The sequence below is a fragment of the Hippopotamus amphibius genome, chromosome 7 (genome assembly GCF_030028045.1).
Source record: "Hippopotamus amphibius kiboko isolate mHipAmp2 chromosome 7, mHipAmp2.hap2, whole genome shotgun sequence".
Lineage (NCBI taxonomy): Eukaryota > Metazoa > Chordata > Mammalia > Artiodactyla > Hippopotamidae > Hippopotamus > Hippopotamus amphibius.
Genome location: NC_080192.1, coordinates 42,060 through 59,096, shown reverse-complemented (window position 1 = coordinate 59,096; position 17,037 = coordinate 42,060).

The window sequence follows — 17,037 nt, the reverse complement described above, 5'->3', positions numbered from 1 at the left end:
GTGTGGAACGGGCTTTGGCCCGGGGACTGAGCCGCGCTTCACGCGGCTGCGGGCCTCGGGGCGTGGCCGGGCGGCGGGAGGAAGTGGCTGCGGAAGCGTGTCTGAGGCGCGGGGCGGCGGGGGGACCGCGGGCGGGCGGCCGGGCGTCTCGCGTGGGGCTGGGTTCCCACGCGCGGGGGCTCCTTCGCGGGTGAGGGAAGGGGAACAGGGCGGCCCCCCGGAAAGCGGAGGGGTGGGGCCTTGGGTGTGGGAGGCAGGTGACTGGGTGATTTCTAAAGTTTGTAATTCTCTCTTGGGCGCGATTCTGAGCGTCTTTTTCTGCTCGTTTGTTTTGCTTCACCGGGCGACCAGGCGCTAACCGAGGCAAAGGCCCCCCGCAAAGGCTGTCTGGCACAGAGCCTGGTGCTGAATCAGAGCAGTCGTTGGGTGATTTGTGTTCTTTTAAATTTGTGAAGGTGTGGTTCATGACCCAGAGTGTGGTCTGTTTTGGTACACGTTCCATATGAGCTTGAGAAGAATAGGTATTCCGCTGTGGTTGGATGAAGTAGTGTATAAATGTCCATTGTATCTAGTTGATGGATGGTGTTACTGTTAGTATTTTTTATAAATTTATTTATTTATTTATTTTTGGCTGTGTTGGGACTTCCTTGCTTTGCACAGGCTTTTTCTAGTTGTGGCCAGCGGGGGCTGCTTTTTGTTGTGGTGCTTGGGCTTCTCATTGCAGTTGCTTCTCTTGTTGCGGAGTATGGGCTCTAGGTGTGTGAGCGTCAGTAGTTGTGGCATAGGGCCCAGTAGTTGTGGTGCACGAGGCTTACTTGCTCCGCGGCATGTGGGATCTTTCCGGACCAGGGATGGAACCTGTGTCCCCTGCATTGGCAGGCGGATTCTTAACTCCTGTGCCAGCAGCAAAGTCCGGATTCATGGTATAATTGATTTTCTGCCTGCTGGATCTGTCCATTTCTGAGAGAGGGGTGTTGAAGTCTCAAAATAATACTGGAATCATCCGTTTCTCGTTTGATATTTTATTTTTTGCCTCAAGTAGTTTGACACCCTGTTGTTATGTCCTTTTGGCGAATTGACCCCTTTATCATTATGTAATGCCTCTCTATCTCTGATAACTTTCCTTGGTCTGAAGTCTTCTCTGTCTGAAATTAAGATAGCTACTCCTGATTTCTTTTTATTGGTGTTAGTATGATATATCTTTCTCCATGCATTTACTTTAGACCAGGGGTCCCCAACTGCCCCGGCCGTGGACCAGTACCCGTGATCGGCCTGTTAGGAACCTTTAGGAACTGAGCTGCACAGCAGAAGGTGAGCAGCCAGCGAGCTGCTGCTCCCCATCGCTGGAGTTACCACTGACATTACCTTTGGAACCCCTCCTCCCCTATCTGTGGAAAACTTATCTTCCATGAAATCAGTCCCTGGTGCCAAAAAGGTAGGGGACCACTGCTTTAGACAACATATAGCTGGGTCTTGTAGTTTGATCCACTCTGACAGTCTGTCTTGTAATTGGTATATTCAGACAATGGATAGTCAAAGTGATTATTGGTATTGATTGATTAATATCTACCTGTTGTTCCTAGTTTCTATTTGTTGCCCGTATTCTTTGTTTCTATTTTTGTCTTTCCTTTTTTTTTTTTTTTTTTTTTGCCTTTAGGGGTTTTATTTGAGCATTTTATACGATTCCATTTTCTTCCCTCTCCGAGCATATCAGTTGTGATTATTTGGTTTTTCCATTTTTGATGGTTGCCCAAGAGTTTGAAATGTACATTTATAAAATATTCAAGTCCAGTTAATAACACTGTATCACTTCACAGACAGTGCTGGTGCCTTACAACAGTGCAGTACGCCTCTGCTTCCCTCCTGTTCCTTGTGTCGTTGCTGTCCTTTGTTTCACATATATAAGCATACATAATTGAATGCACTGTTGATATTATTATTTTGAACAAACTGTTATCTATTAGAGCAATTGAGAAAAAGAAAAATTTAAAATTTTACCTTTACGTATTCATTCTCTGATGGTAGATGTGGGTCCAAATTTATAGTCTACATTATTTTCTGTCTCTTTGAATAACTTCTTTTTAACATTTATTGCAAGGCAGGTCAATTTTTGTCTGTCTGAAAAACTATCCTTCACTTTTGAAAGATACAATCACAGAGCTTAGAATTCTAGCTTCATGGCTTTTTCTCTCAATACAGTACTTCATACTCTTTTCTTGCATTCCTGGCTTCTGAGGAGAAGTCATATGTAATTCTTACCTTTGTTCCTTCATGGGGAAGGTGTTTTTTCCCTCTGGCTTCTTTCAAGATTTCTTCTGTATCTTGGACATTCTGAAGTTTTGAACGTGATATGCTTAGGTGTTTTTTGTTTTGTCTTGTTTTTGTGGCATTTATCCTGCCTGAGCTTTCTGGGTCTCTGGTTTTGTGTCTGACGTTAATTTGGTGGAAATTCTCAGGCTTTATTGCTTCTGTTCTGTTCTGTCCTGTCTTTTTTGTGGTATTTCCGTTATGTTCATGTTACACCTTTTGTCTTGGATATTCTGTTCTGGTTTTTATTTCCTCAAGCTCAGAGATTCTTTCCTCCGCCACATCCTGTACACTAATGAGCCCATCAAAAACATTCTTCATTCTCGTTACAGTATTTTTGATCTATTAAATTTCTTTTTAATTCTTTCTTAACATTTCCATTTCTCTACAATATCCATGTTTTCTTCTGTGTTATTTATTTTTCCCATTAAATCCCTTAACATATTAATACAAGTTGTTTAAATTCCCAATGTGATAATTCAAAAAATCTTGCCATATCTGACTCTGGTTCTGATGCTGGTTCAGTCTCTTCAAACTATGTTTTTTTGCTTTTGGGTATGCCTTGTACTGAGTAAAAGGAACTGCAGTAAATAGGCTTTAGTAATGTGATGTTAGATGTGGGAGAATGAAAGTGTTCTGTAGTCCTGTGATTAGGCCTCAGTCTTTGGTGAGCCTGTGTCCCTGGACTCTGAACTTCACCAGTTTTTTCCATCTTAAGGTGGGACAGGTTGGCTAGAGCTAGTTGGAGTTAAGTATTTCTTTTCTCTCAGTTTGGTTGGGCTCTTACAGAACCCTAATAGATAAGGCTCTGGTAAAATGGTGTCTCCTGAGGGCAGACCTTGTTAAGAACAGAATGTCCTGGTGTATTATAAAATGGTACTTTTCCTTACCTTCTGCTGGAAGCATGAGGGGTTTTTCTCCAATATTCACTGTGAGGACCTGGAGCTCTCCTGGAGGTAAAACTCACAAAAGTGTGGGAGCTCCCTTAAGACAGGGCCCACTGTGGAGTTTTTAGCTCTCGGATTTGTCCACATTGAGTGTCCAGTGACTTGTCAATTACAGTAGGTAGGCTTTCCTTTCCTGTTGCTGGTTCCTGCTGGTGTGTTTGTACTTGTGGGTTTCTGCTAAGTTGTGATTCTCTGTATCTGCCTGTCTTTCTCTTCATTTTGAGGGGGGGCAGTGGTTTGCTCTGTGACCTCTCTAAGAATAGCTGGTGATTTTTTCAGTTTAGCTTCTTACTTGTTAAGACAGTGGCAACTTCTGAGCTCCTTGCATGCTGGACCATAAACTGAAAGGCTACCAGGTACTCTCTCTTGGGGGTGTATTGTCATCGGTGGCTGGTGGAGTTCACAGCCAGACACTCCTGACTTTGGTACCAACATCTTTTTCCACTAAGGTATATTGCTCCCCTTCCCCCAGAATAGGTTATTATTATTATTATTATTATTATTTTGGCTACTCTTTGAAGTTGCATGTCTTCACAGCTGAGCCTCTGTCTCCTTTGCTCACTCCCATTCATTCAAGTCCACTCCAGCCTACCTTGAATGCCCAACACTATAGAAACTGCACATGCTAAGGTCATCAGTAACCTTTCTGGTGCCAAACATAGTGTGTACATTCTCGCTTGGTTATACCAGACTGTCAACAGCATTCAACTCCCTTTTTTTGATAACACAGTCTCTTGGTTTCCTTCTTGCTTTTCTGGCTGTTTCTTATTCTTTTTAATTAGATTAGGATTATGGTGAGAAGTTAGGGTTTAGTAGTTAGGATCAGGATCGAGGTTGGAGACAGTGGTCAGGGGTCCAAGATCTAGGATAGGATTCAAGGATCAGAAGTTAGACATAGGGTTCAAGGGTTGGGAGTCAGGGGCTAGGGTTCAGGGTTGGGTTGGAATATGGGTTAGTTAGGGAATGGGTTTGATTATGGGTTAGGGTTAGGGTTAGAGTTAGACTTAGGGTTAGGAGTTTAGGCACAGAGGTTAGGGATGAGGGTTAGAGGGTTGTGTTATTGTTAAGGGTAACTGGCCCATGTTTCTCTCTTTTTTTTCCATCTCCCTGAGGCATCTAGGAGGACAGCACTCTCTCAGGGTTACTCATGAATGACAGGTTGAACTGGACTGTTAGTTGGATTGAATTGGACCATTAGTTGGGTTCGGATTAGGGGTTAGAGGATTTGATGTCTTCTCTTTTTCTCTGTCATGGTTTTTGTTTGTTTTGTTTAACCTTTTTTTTTTTTTTTTAAATGGAGTATGGTTGCTTTACATTATTGTGTTAGTTTATACTGCACAGCAAAGTGAATCAGCTATATGTACACATATAGCCCCTCTTTTTTGGATTTCCTTCTCATTTAGATCAACACAGAGCTTTGAGTAGAGTTCCCTATGCTGTACAGGAGGTTCTCATTAGTTATCTATTTTATACGTATGTCATGGTTGTTTTGAAAAGTGATTTACTTCCCAGTCATTTCAGACATACAGAACACTTTCAATAGCAGTAAAAAGTACTCATATTTGACACTTCACATGAAGTACTCCAGGGACACTCCCCAGGAACCAGCACATAATCCTGAAACGAGTAAATCAAAAGGTTTCCACTTTATAATTTAATCCACAGGCCCACTTCAACTTTCTCCAGGTTTTGCAGTTGTTTGAAAATGTTTTTTTGCATCCTGATTCACTTTTCTTTTTCTGGAATCATTACTGAGATTTTCCTTTTTTTTTTCGAACACAGTCTTCATGTATCTAGAGCATACAGTACAAGTTTGTGTTTGGCCTTTTCTGTGTGGCATCTTTTACTTTGCATGTTTTCAGTGTTCATCCATGTTGTAATACCTATCAGTATTTAACTTTTTTTCTTTTCATTATGATTAGAAATATGTAACATGACATTTCCCATTTAAACATTTTAATTGTACAGTCCTGTGGCATTAGCTGCCTTCACATTGTTATACAGTTATCCTCACCATCCATCTCCAGAGCTTTTTCATTTTTCCCAAGTGAAACTCTATCTGTTAAGCACTAACTCCACTCAGCCCCTGGCAGCCACATTCTTTTTGTCTCTGAGTTTGACTTATCTTGATAACTTATATAAGTGGAATCATATAATACTTGTCCTGTGACCAACTTATTTTTAGCATGGTGACTTCAAGGTTCATTCATGTGTGCGATGTGTGGAATTACCTTAGTTTTAAAGGCTGAATCATATCCCAGTGTATGTACCACATTTTGTTTATTTGTTCATCAGTCGATGGATACTTGGATTGCTTCCACCTTTTGGCCATTGTGAATAATGCTGCTATGAATATGGTTGTACAAATAACCATTTCACTTTACAGCTTTCAAATACTTTAAGTATATACCCTGAAGTGGAATGGACAGATCATATGTTAACTGTGTAAGTGTTTGAGGAACTGCCATATTGTTTTCCATAGTGGCTGCACTGTTTTACTTAATTTCTTTGTGTGGCAGAATAATAGGCTAGTTTATGGACCTACCCATTTTATTTATCCATCGCCCTTTGATGGACATTTCAGTCTTTTTATACCTTTTGGCCCTTGTCAACAGTGTTGCTATGAGTATTGGTGTACAGGTTTTTGTTTGAACACCTGTTCTCAATTCTTTGGGGTCTATATCTAGGAGCAGAGTTGTTGAACCATAAGATGATTGTATTTTTATCTTTTTGAGGAAATGTCAAACATTGTACACATAGGTTGCACCATTTTCCATTTCCACAAGCAATGCTTAAGGGTTCCAATTTCTCTACATTGTTGCCAACATCTGATATCTTCTTTTTTTTATTTTAACAATTCTAGTATGTGTAAAGGGGGATTGCATTGTGGTATTAATTTGTATTTCCATCATGATTATTGATGTTTGACACCTTTTAAAGTATTTATTGACTATTTGTATTTCTTGTCTAGAGAAGGGTCTACTCAAATCCTTTTCCATTAAAAACATTGGGTTCTCCTTTTGTTGATTTTTTTGTAAACATACTTGATATATTCTGAAGAAGAGACTGTTGTCAGATATATGATGTGCAAATATTTTCTTCCATTCTTTGAGCTGTATATCACCTTTTGATACACAAAAGTTTTTAAAATTGAAGAAATCTAATCTGTCCATTATGACATGGATATTGTAACCATCCTTCTTGGCTTGTCTGTAACTTCCTCCTCCAAATGTAAAATAACTAGCTTCCACCTCTGTCATGTATTGAATTCAGTGCTTGCTCCATTCCAGATTACAGATACAGTAGTTTCAGTATTGTTAGCTTCTGCCACCATGGGAAAGAACTTAGACTACACTATTTATGTATGGTACATTTTGCCTTTGTTGTACAGATTCCATTCTTTTCCATAGTTAATTAGGTTAAGTACCTTTTGCCCCCCCCCCCCCACCAACAGTGAGTTTTTTTCATGCATTTCTAAATCAGTTAGATTCTTTGTCACATTCTCTATTCCATCCTGTGAAGCTCCCACATCCTAAGTAACTAAATTTGAATATATGTGATTTACTTGTTGGGTTGTAAAAATCCATGGGTTTAGACTAATGCATAGTGGCAGGTATCTATCATTAAATTATCATATGGAATATTTCAACCCCCACCCCATAACCTGTTTACCATCTCTGTTTCACCTGTTTCAGAATGTCATACAAATGCGGTCATACAGTGTGTAGCCTCTTTAGGCTGGATTCTTTCACTTAGCAACACACATGTGAGATTAGTCCATGTTTTGTGCATGGGTTGGTGGTTTATTTCTTCCTGTTTCAGAATAGTATTTCATTACATGTGAGTGGGAGGAAGAATAATTTCCCCTCTACCCTGCTAGGTTCTTGGTTGAGGCCCCCCCCCCCATAATAAAAGACATACATAATCATACAGACAAGTGCATACAGACAAATTTCCGGAGTTTTGGCAGTGAGTCAGTAAAGCTGAGTAATGCAAAATCATCTTTTTTTGTAAAATAGGTAACTCTGAATTGTGTTTCTGGCAGAGGGAACACAAAGATTGCTTAGTGAGAGCTAAAAGCTTTTTACTAATATTTGGGTAGAAGACTTCTAAGATTTTGATTTGTCCTGACATGTAATCTTATGGAGGCTGTGGACTCAATTCTGGACGAAGGAATTGTTGGAAATACTAAGTGTCCATTTTGGTTTTTTGTTTTGTTTTGCTTTATTTTATTTTGTTTTTTAAACCAATCTGAGTGGATAAAATATCTAGTTTGTCTACAATTAGCTTTTTCCTTTCTGGTCTCAGGTAGTGATTTTAGTGGACTAACACTGTTCAGTGGCTGGGCATGGTAGGGGAGAAAGCATTGCAAATTTTTTGGTGGGGGAGGGGGTGTTAATTGCACTTAGGTGAAGAAATAAATGTTTCTGTCTGTCTCTCTTTTTTTTTTACAAGAAGCTATCAGCCTGGAGACTAGTTGAATATCTTGAATACTGGAAATCATGTTCAAATATCCTTAATAATAATATATTTTTGGTTTTGGTTTTGGTTTTGGGTTTTTTTGGCCATGCCATGTGGCATGCAGGATCTTAGTTTCCCAACTAGGGATCGAACGCGTGCCCCCTGCAGTGGAAGCGCAGAGTCTTAACCACTGGACCGCCAGGGAAGTCCATGATGTATTTTTGAACTGTTTCATGTTTTATGACGGGAGGCAGGAAGCACAATTAAGGGCAAAGCACCCTCAAGTTAGAGTTATTTCCTTGGATGTTCCCATTTATAGACATGGTTCTCAGGACCTGGAGGACACAGCTCTTGCTGACAGGAGGGCCTGAGGAAGGATGTGAGCATTTTAAAGAAGAACTTCTGGGGCATATTTCCTATTATCAGAGGTGTAGGGCAATTACTATTTAAGTTTTTCTTCCTTCTTGAGTGCAGGACAATTCTTTTTCCAATGCCCAGACGTGAGAAGAAAGTGGAGACTTTGATGTTGATAAGAAGGGTGGGTAGGCTTTGAATTCCTCCTAGAGCCACATTTCGGTTTTTGTATAGATGAGATTAGTAAAGCAGGGATGGTTGTTTTAAATTCTTAAAGGAATTGCATATCCTGCTCAGTGATCACTTCCACAGGCTGACCTGCCCATCCAACTTCACTATCTTGAAGGTGCTTCTTTATATCAAGGAGAAGATTTCTAACTAAGATAAATCAAAGAATTCTTGTGTGTGGACTTAGAGCTGTGTGCATTTGGGATGTTTTCATAGATCCTTCCACAAAGGCTCCGCGTGCTCTCTCTCCCTCAGAGCGCTTAGTACCATTTTAGCCTGGTTGGTCTCAGCAGAGAAGGCCTCACAAATAGCTCCTCTCAGGCCTGAATATCAGCCTCCAATTGGGCCAAGTCCTGAAAATTAGCAGGAGGTCCTGGAAAAGGATCTGGCCGTTTGTGATCTTGGTGAGGATTTTCTCCAGGGGGCCATCTGAAAAAAGGCATGAGCACAGTGTGTGTGTGTGTGTGTGTGTGTTGATGATGTTCATAGATTTTAATTTTTGCTATAAATCAGATTTCTGTCCTTTTGTTTTGTTAAGGAAGTGTTCTTAGTCTTGCCGTGATACTCCTTTGTCTTTCTTTTAATTTCATCATCTCAGAGGTTTCAATAGGATATTTGTTTTAGGGTGAGATTCTTTAAAAAAAGTCTTTGCAAATATCTTATCAGGTGTTTGGCCAGGACAACCAGTAAATTCTCCTGGCAGTATCGAACCCTTTTTTTCTTCCCAGGGGTCTCCAAATGTGTACCTATTCCTAAACGTGAATCAAAACCAATAAGCCTTTTTATAGCTTAACCATGGGCAAAAAGATGTCACTAAAGAGGATGAAAAAAGAGCAGCCGTGATCCACAGTCACTCTCAAAGACAGCCGAAAGAGGCAAAGAGTAGACGAGTCCCTGAGAGCTGGCAGCCTCCTTAGGTAGAATATCAGCCTCTAGTAGGATGCAACCCACATTTCTGAACAACCAGGTACAAATTCTAAGGACCCAAATATGACAGTTGGCTGCCTGCAGATGCAGACTGCACAAGCAGTGTTCCTGGAAGGAGGAAAGCCACAGAGGGAATGCTCTCACTGGGTCCAAGCCAAGGTCCTAAGATACCAGATGGGGCAAACGGGAAAGCAGTGCTGAACCTGGAAGGAAAGGACGCTGAGAGGACCCCAAAACTGAGGGCCATGCAAAACCACGATGCCCAGAGAGGTCCTCCCAAGTGTTTTCTCCTGCCACTCTAAATTAGCAGAGAAGAAGACAGGGAGAGACTGTCACTGCCCTCATCTGACACAGTCAGAGCAGATATCCAGGAGGCTGACTTGGTCAGAATTATTACCTTTTCTTAGTTCATTCAGACGTCCTGAGAATCCATCACAGCCTCCAGAGTGAGTGGTATGCCCCAGCCTTCCCTTTGTGTTCACCAAAACTGAAAAAAGAAAAATATTTCCTCTACCTTCTCAGGATTAGTGGCTGGGGCTTGTAAATTAAACTTACAAAAGACAGGTTAAGAGGAGAAAAGGTTTATTTCTATGCACACAGGAGCCAACCCAAAAAAATAATGAACATGCTAAATGGTCAAAGTTAAAGGCTGTAACCTAATAGGGGAAAGGGGGAGAGGAGACCTGGCTTCTATGGGAAGAACAGAGAGGTTTCTTCAGGAAAGATACAGGTTCTTTGGAAAACAGTGGGATATGAGAAAGTTGGTGATAATGTTTGCATCTTCTTCAGGGTTGTAAAACACATCACAGAAGGAACTTTTGGTGGATTTACTCTTGGTCTCTCTCCTGGGAATAGAAGCCATCCTGAAGAGGGAATTTACAGCTGTGGTCATTTCTCGGAAGTTTCTGCTTTTACTCAGATGAGGGGTGCTCCAAGAAGGCTTTTTTTCCACATCTATTGAATCTCAGGTATCCTCTGCTTAAATTGGCTTTGTGCCAACCACAGGGTTCCGCTTGGTTCTCTGTACCTCCAAGTTTGTTCTTTTTTTTCAATGTTCCTTGATCTATTCTGAGCTCCTTACATTTTCCACATGAATTTTAGATTGGTTGTCAACTTCTGCAAAACACCACCTGGGATTTTGGTAGGGACTGACTTTAATCTTTAGTTCTGTTTGTGGAATATTGCCATCTTAATAGAATTAAGTCTTCTGATCCATGAATATGGGATTATTCTCCATGAATTTAGGTCTTTTTTAATTTCTTTCAACAAGCTATTGTCGTTTTCAGTGTACAGGTCTTATCCTTAACCTTTTCCCTCACCTCTGTTGGATGCTGATTCAGAACGTATACAACCTCCTGGAGAAACTGGCCTCAACCTTGCCTTGTACTGCCACCTGGCAGGCCTGGAACTGAGTCACCAATAGCTTTTGTTCTTTACTTGATTGTTAATTCCTTTAGAATTCATTATTTTACTCATAAATGCTTATTGTCCTTGTAATAAATCTTTTAAAAATGAGATGTTACTTTAATTACTCCATAGATAAGTGATGAATGGATCACACTTGACATATGATTTTAATCTTTATAGAATTATATAAGTGATACACACATATTATAAAAAGTTGAAATATCACCTAAACGAGAAGTTTGCAAATCCCACCCCAGAGGTGACTGTCGTGAATGGTTTGGTGCGTGTCTCTCAGGCTCTGTCTGTGTCTCTGTCTCTTTCTCTCACACATGCACACACGCGCGCGCAGATTCATTGACGTCTCTGTTGATTTCACCTCCATGTGATTTCACCTCGATCCCATCTGTAAGATCCTGGATGCAGATGGTTGGTCCTCCTGCTTCCCACCTAAGAGAACCCTGACATTTCCCCGTCATCAGGTAGACAACCTTCCCCCACTTTCCCAGCTGCACAGCCTTCATTCGTCCATGTGGGCCAGAACTGATGGGCCCCACCCCCTCTCCATGAACATTCATGTTGTTGCCAATTCCCTACTATTTCAGCCAGTGCTGTGATGGATACCCTTGAAATGACATCTTTGAAAATTGGTGCAGGGATTGTAGTGGGGTCAGCTCTGAGGCTCAGCACTGCTAGGAAAGGGAGGCACCTGTGGGACTTTGATGTGTCCTGCATACTGTTGTCCCAGAGAGGAGTGTCCACTCACTTCCCTCTGGGGGACCTGCTGGGGCCTCTGCTTCCTCACGTTGTCACCTGGGCTGATGGCCACCAGACTAGAAAGTTGACAGTGCAGTGGTGAGCAATGCTGTCTCCATAGTGTTTCTGTTTATGTGCGTCCTCATCTGAGAGGTCGAGCATCTCTAACATACACTGGCCGTATTCCTGGCCTCTCTTTGGAATTGCATGTGTTGGTTCTCTTTTTAGAACATTGATTTTCAAGACGTTTTTGGACCACAGGTATGTTAAGCCTTTCTCTGGCCTTGGTTATGAGGAATGCTTTTCCAGTTTGTGTGTGTGTGTGTTTCTTTTGTTTTCTCTCTCTTATTTTTTTTTGGCTACGCTGTGCGGCTTATGGGATCTTAGTTCCCTGACTAGGGATTGAACCCGGTTCACGGCAGTGAAAGCGCCAAGTCCTAATCACTGGATTGCCAGGGAATTCCCCAGTTTGTGATTTGTCTTTGCAACTGTCTTTCTTGTGAGTGTTTTTTGTTGGTTTGTTTGTATTTAACGACAGGAAGAACTAAGCATTTCCCTTCTGTCTTCTGGCTCTCGTGTCACATTTAGAACAGCAGTGTCTGCCCCGAGATTATGCACATATTTACTAAAAGGGCTTCTTTTTGTACGTATCATCTTTAATCCATCTTTGATTTCCCTTTCAAATAACCAAAATGCTATTTCTTTTTTTTTATTATTCTTAAAATTTTATTCGAATTAAATGAGTTACTGTATATAGCACCTGGTATAGCTTCTTATATGCAGTAGTCACTTTTTAAAAATTAATTTTTATTGGAGTATAGTTGCTTTACAATGTTGTGTTAGTTTCTGCTGTACAGCAAAGTGAATCAGTTACACATATACATATATCCATTCTTTTTTAGATTCCCTACCCATTTAGGTCACCACAGAGCATTGAGTAGAGTTCCCTGTGCTATACAGTAGGTTCTCATTAGTTATCCATTTTATATAAGGTAGTGTATATGTCAATCCCAGTCTCCCAATTCATCCCACCCCCTCTTCCCCCATTGGTAACCATAAGTTTTTTTTTTTTTTTACATCTGTGACTGTATTTATGCTTTGCAAATAAGTTCACAAAATGCTATTTCATATAACAAAAACAATTCACCAGTCCCCTCTTAAAAATATGTGGGCATGGATTTCCCTGGTTCAGTGGTTAAGAATCTACCTGCCAATGCAGGGAATATGGGTTTGATCCCTGGTCCGGGAAGATCCCGCATGCTGTGGAGCACCTAAGCCTGTGTGTCACAACTACTGAAGCCCATGAGCCCTAGAGCCCGAGTGCCCCAACTACTGAGCCCACTCGCTGCAACTACCGAAGCCCGAGCAGCTAGAGCTCATGCTCTGCAACAAGAGAAGCCACTGCAATAAGAAGCCTGTGCACCGCAGCGAAGAGTAGCCCCTGCTTGCCACAACTAGGGAAAGCCCACATACAGCAACGAAGACACAATGCAGCCAAAAAGCCATCTCTTGAATGACTTAATTGATAGGAAACATCCAGAATAGGTGGGGAAACAGAGAAAGAAAGAGGATTAGGGCTTGTCACCAGCTGGGGGAGGGAGGAATGGGGAGAGCATGCTTTGGATACAGGGTTTTATTTTGGGGGAATGAAATAGTCTGAAACTAGACAGTGGTGACGGTTGCACAGTGTTATGAGTGTACTTAATGCCCCTGAAGTGCACAATTTAAAATGGAAAATGCATACATTTTATTATTTTAAACTTTAAACATAAAGCTGGTGCAGATTCTCTCTGCAGGGGTGGTAAATCATCTGGCTCTGGGTCTCCTGCAGGATATTTGTCAGGCTCTGCACTAGCCTTTATTTTTATCCTGGGATCTGCACCTGCACCTAAGTTCTATGAATGCAGAGATGTTGGAGGTGGAGCAAGCTTTAACTCCCCTTACCTGGGTTTCTTCCTTATACGAAGCTCCCCTAGGGTCCCTCTGGGCTGCTGACTGCTCTCCCCCACCCTCATGCCATGTCCATGCCCAGTGACACCAACACAGCCCAGCCTACAGCCTAGGGAGGCCTGAGTGCCGCCAGGGCCCCAGCTCTGAGGACACAGCTGGTTTCAGATCTGGCTCCTCCTCCCCAGTGATGTGACCCTGGACAAGCCACGTGCCTTGCAGGGCCTCCCCAGTCTCCCCATCTGCACAGTGGGCGTCATTCTGGCATCTCCTTCCTAGGGAGGCCATCAGGCGGATAGACCTAGAAACACCTACAGTGCCTGTAAGACCCATGGGCTGGTATCACATAGAGCTCATGCACAGATTTAGCAAAGGAAGGATTCCATAAAGGGGTGGCGTAGCACAGAATACAACTGAAACTGGCCTGGTTCTGCTCTGGGATCTAGGGAAAGTCACAGCCTTTCCTGCCTATTTCCCAGTGCCCCTGTGGGAGGGCTGAAATTCAATAAAATTCAGACATCATCCCTTCTGGCAACGACCTTCCATGTCCTCCTGTTATGTTTAGATTCAGGTCCAAGGGTCTCATCTCAGCCCCTCTGGTGGGCTGCCCCACAAATGGCTTCGAGCATCCTTGCCTCCTGGTCAAATATCCTTGTGTTATCCCCGCTCCTGCAGGTTGGATGGACACTGTGACTGTCTTCTAACATGTAGACTGATTGATGAAAATTGTGTGACTTCTACTCATTCCCTCTCTCCTTTGTTCATTCTCTCTCTCTCTGTCTATCTCTGTTTCTGTCTGTATTTCTCTATCCCTTTTCTCTCTGTCTCTGTCTCTCTCTCTCTCGTATGCATGTATGCATGTATGTATGTATTGTTAGGGTCCAGGGCAGGTCACTTCTAAATATGCCTTAATGACATATTGATTACTTTGAATTACTGTTACTTCGGAAAAGACCCATGCAAGAGAGAGATTTTCTACCTCCTCTCTGTCTCGCTGAAAGTAGGAAATAAATTTCTTCTGTGTAAGGTACACACCTGGGGCTGAGGTCTGAGGGCTCAGGCATGTTGACTCCTGCAAGTCAGTTCATTCTGGGAACATTCTGTCGTGACTACTGAGGTGCCAGTTAGCTTTGCAACGACCAAAGCCAACTCCACTCTGCCTAATTCTGAGAAAAGGCCTTAGTTGAGCCACTACAGATTCTACAGATTTCATGGCACGTGGACTGACCCACCCTCCCATCCTGCCAGACCCCTGTTACAAACACCTCCACTTTAAGAGTTCTTTTACCTCATCCAGAAAATAAACAGCACCCCCCCATATAATAATAACATATATATATATATATATATATATATATATATACACACATATATATGCACGAAAACTTCTTTATCCATTTATCTATTGATGGACACTTTGGTGGCTTCCATATCTTGACTATTGTCCATAAAGCTGCCATGAACATAAAGGTGTGTATATCTTTTTGAATTCGTGTTTTTGCTTCCTTAAGAAAGATACCCCCAAGTGTAATTCCTGCATCATATGGTCTATTTCTGATTTCTTGGGGGAACCTGCATACTGTTTTCCATAATGGCTGTACCAATGAACATTCCCAACAAAAGTGCATGAGGGTTCCCTTTCTCCACATCCTCAGCAATACTTGTTATTTGTTGTCTTTTGGATATTAGCCATTCTTTCAGGTATGAGGTCAAAATCTCATTGGATATACGTTTCTTTGATGACGAGTGATGTCGACTATCTTTTCATGTGTCTATTGACCATCTGTAATTTTATTTGGAAACATGTTTGGTCTTCTGCCAATTTTTTTTTTTTTTTGGCACACTGGCTTAGCTGCTCTGTGGCATGTGGGATCTTCCTGGAGCAGGGCTTGAACCCGTGTCCTCTGCATTGGCAGGTGGATTCTCAACCACTGCGCCACCTAGGAAGCCCTGCCAATTTTTTATCTGGGTTTCTTTTTTTTTTTTTTTTGGAGGTAGAGTTGTGTGAGTTCTTGGTCTGTTTTGGATATGAACCCTTTACCAAATATATTGTTTGCAAATATTTTCTCACATTCAGTAGGCTGCCTTTTTGTTTTGTGTATGGTTTCCTTTGCCATTAAAAAAGCTTTTCAGTTGGATGGAGTCCCATTGGTTTATTCTGTTTTTGATTCCCTTGCTTGAAGAGAGAGATCCAAAAAATATTGCTAAGACTGATGTCAAAGAGCATTCTGCCTATAATTTCTTCTAGGAGTTTTATGGTTTTGGGTCTTACATTGAAGTATTTGATTTATTTTAAGGTTGGTTTTGTAGATGGTATGAGAAAGGAATTCAGTGTGATTCTTGCGTGTGTAGCTGTCCAGTTTTCCCAACACCATCTATTGAAGAGGCTATATTTTCCCCATTGTATATTCTTACCTCCTTTTTCATAAGTGAATTCACCATATAAGCATGGTTTATTTCTGGGCTCTCAATTTGGTTCCATGGATCTATGTGTATTTTGTGCCAATACCATACTGTCTTGATGATTCTAGGTTTGTAGTATAGTTTAAAATCAGGGAGCATGGTATGTCCAGGTTGGTGCTTCTTTCTTAAGATTGTATTTACTATTTAGTTTCTTTTGTGTTTTTATATACATTTTAGAATTCTTTGCTCTAGTTCTCTGAAAAATTCCGTTGGTATTTTGATAGAAATGTCATTGAATCTCTAGATTGCCTTGGGGTGTGGAATCATTTTAACAATATGAATTCTTCCAATCCATCAGCATGGTATATATTTTGATTTGTTTGTGTCATCTTCATTTCTTTCATCAATGTGTTCCAGTTTTCTGGGTACAGGTCTTTTACCTCCTGGGTTAGTTGTATTCCTAGGTATTTTATCTTTGTTAATGTCGTCAATGGGGTTGTTTTCTTAATTTCTCATTCTGACAGTTTGTTGTAAATGTATAGAAATGCAACCAATTTATGTAGATTAATTTTGTATCCTGTAACTTAACTGAATTTTCTGATGAGTTCTATTTGGTTTTCAGTGTTGTCTTTAAGATTTTCTGTATAGAGCATCATGTCATCTACAAAAAGTGACAGTTTACTTTTTTCCTCTGCCATCAGATTCCTTTTATTTCTTTTAAGTCACTATGGCTAGGACTTCTTAGACCATGTCGAATAAAGTGGGGAGAAGGGTCAGGATTAGAGTTAGGTTTAAGCATAACTGGCCCTCTTCCCCTTCCCCCCTTTCCATCTCTCTGAGGCCTCCATGAAGGACAGGACTAGCCCACGGTCACAAATGGCTCAGGGAGTTGAGCTGGACCATTGTTTTTCTGCCCCCTAGTCCTAGGCATAGTTTTGTGTACTGTCTGTGTATCTTCTTTGGTCAGGTATCCATTGAGATATTTCCCTATTTTTAATGGGGTTGTTTGTGTTAGAGTTATTTGTATGTTTTGAGACAAATCCTTTATTAGATACATGTTTGCAAATATTTTCCTCCCAGTTTGTGACTTGTCTTTTGCTTTTCTGATTAAGGTCTTTCACAGAGTAGCAACCTTTAATTTTATTAAGTCCATGTTTTTCCTTGTTTTTCTTTGTAGATTGCTTTTATGTGTTGTGTGTTAAAACTCCAAAGCTTGTGATCTACGTGAGCAAACCCAAGCTTATGTCAGTTTTCTTCTATATTTTCTTCTATCATTTTGAATAGTTTTGTATTTAAATGTTGT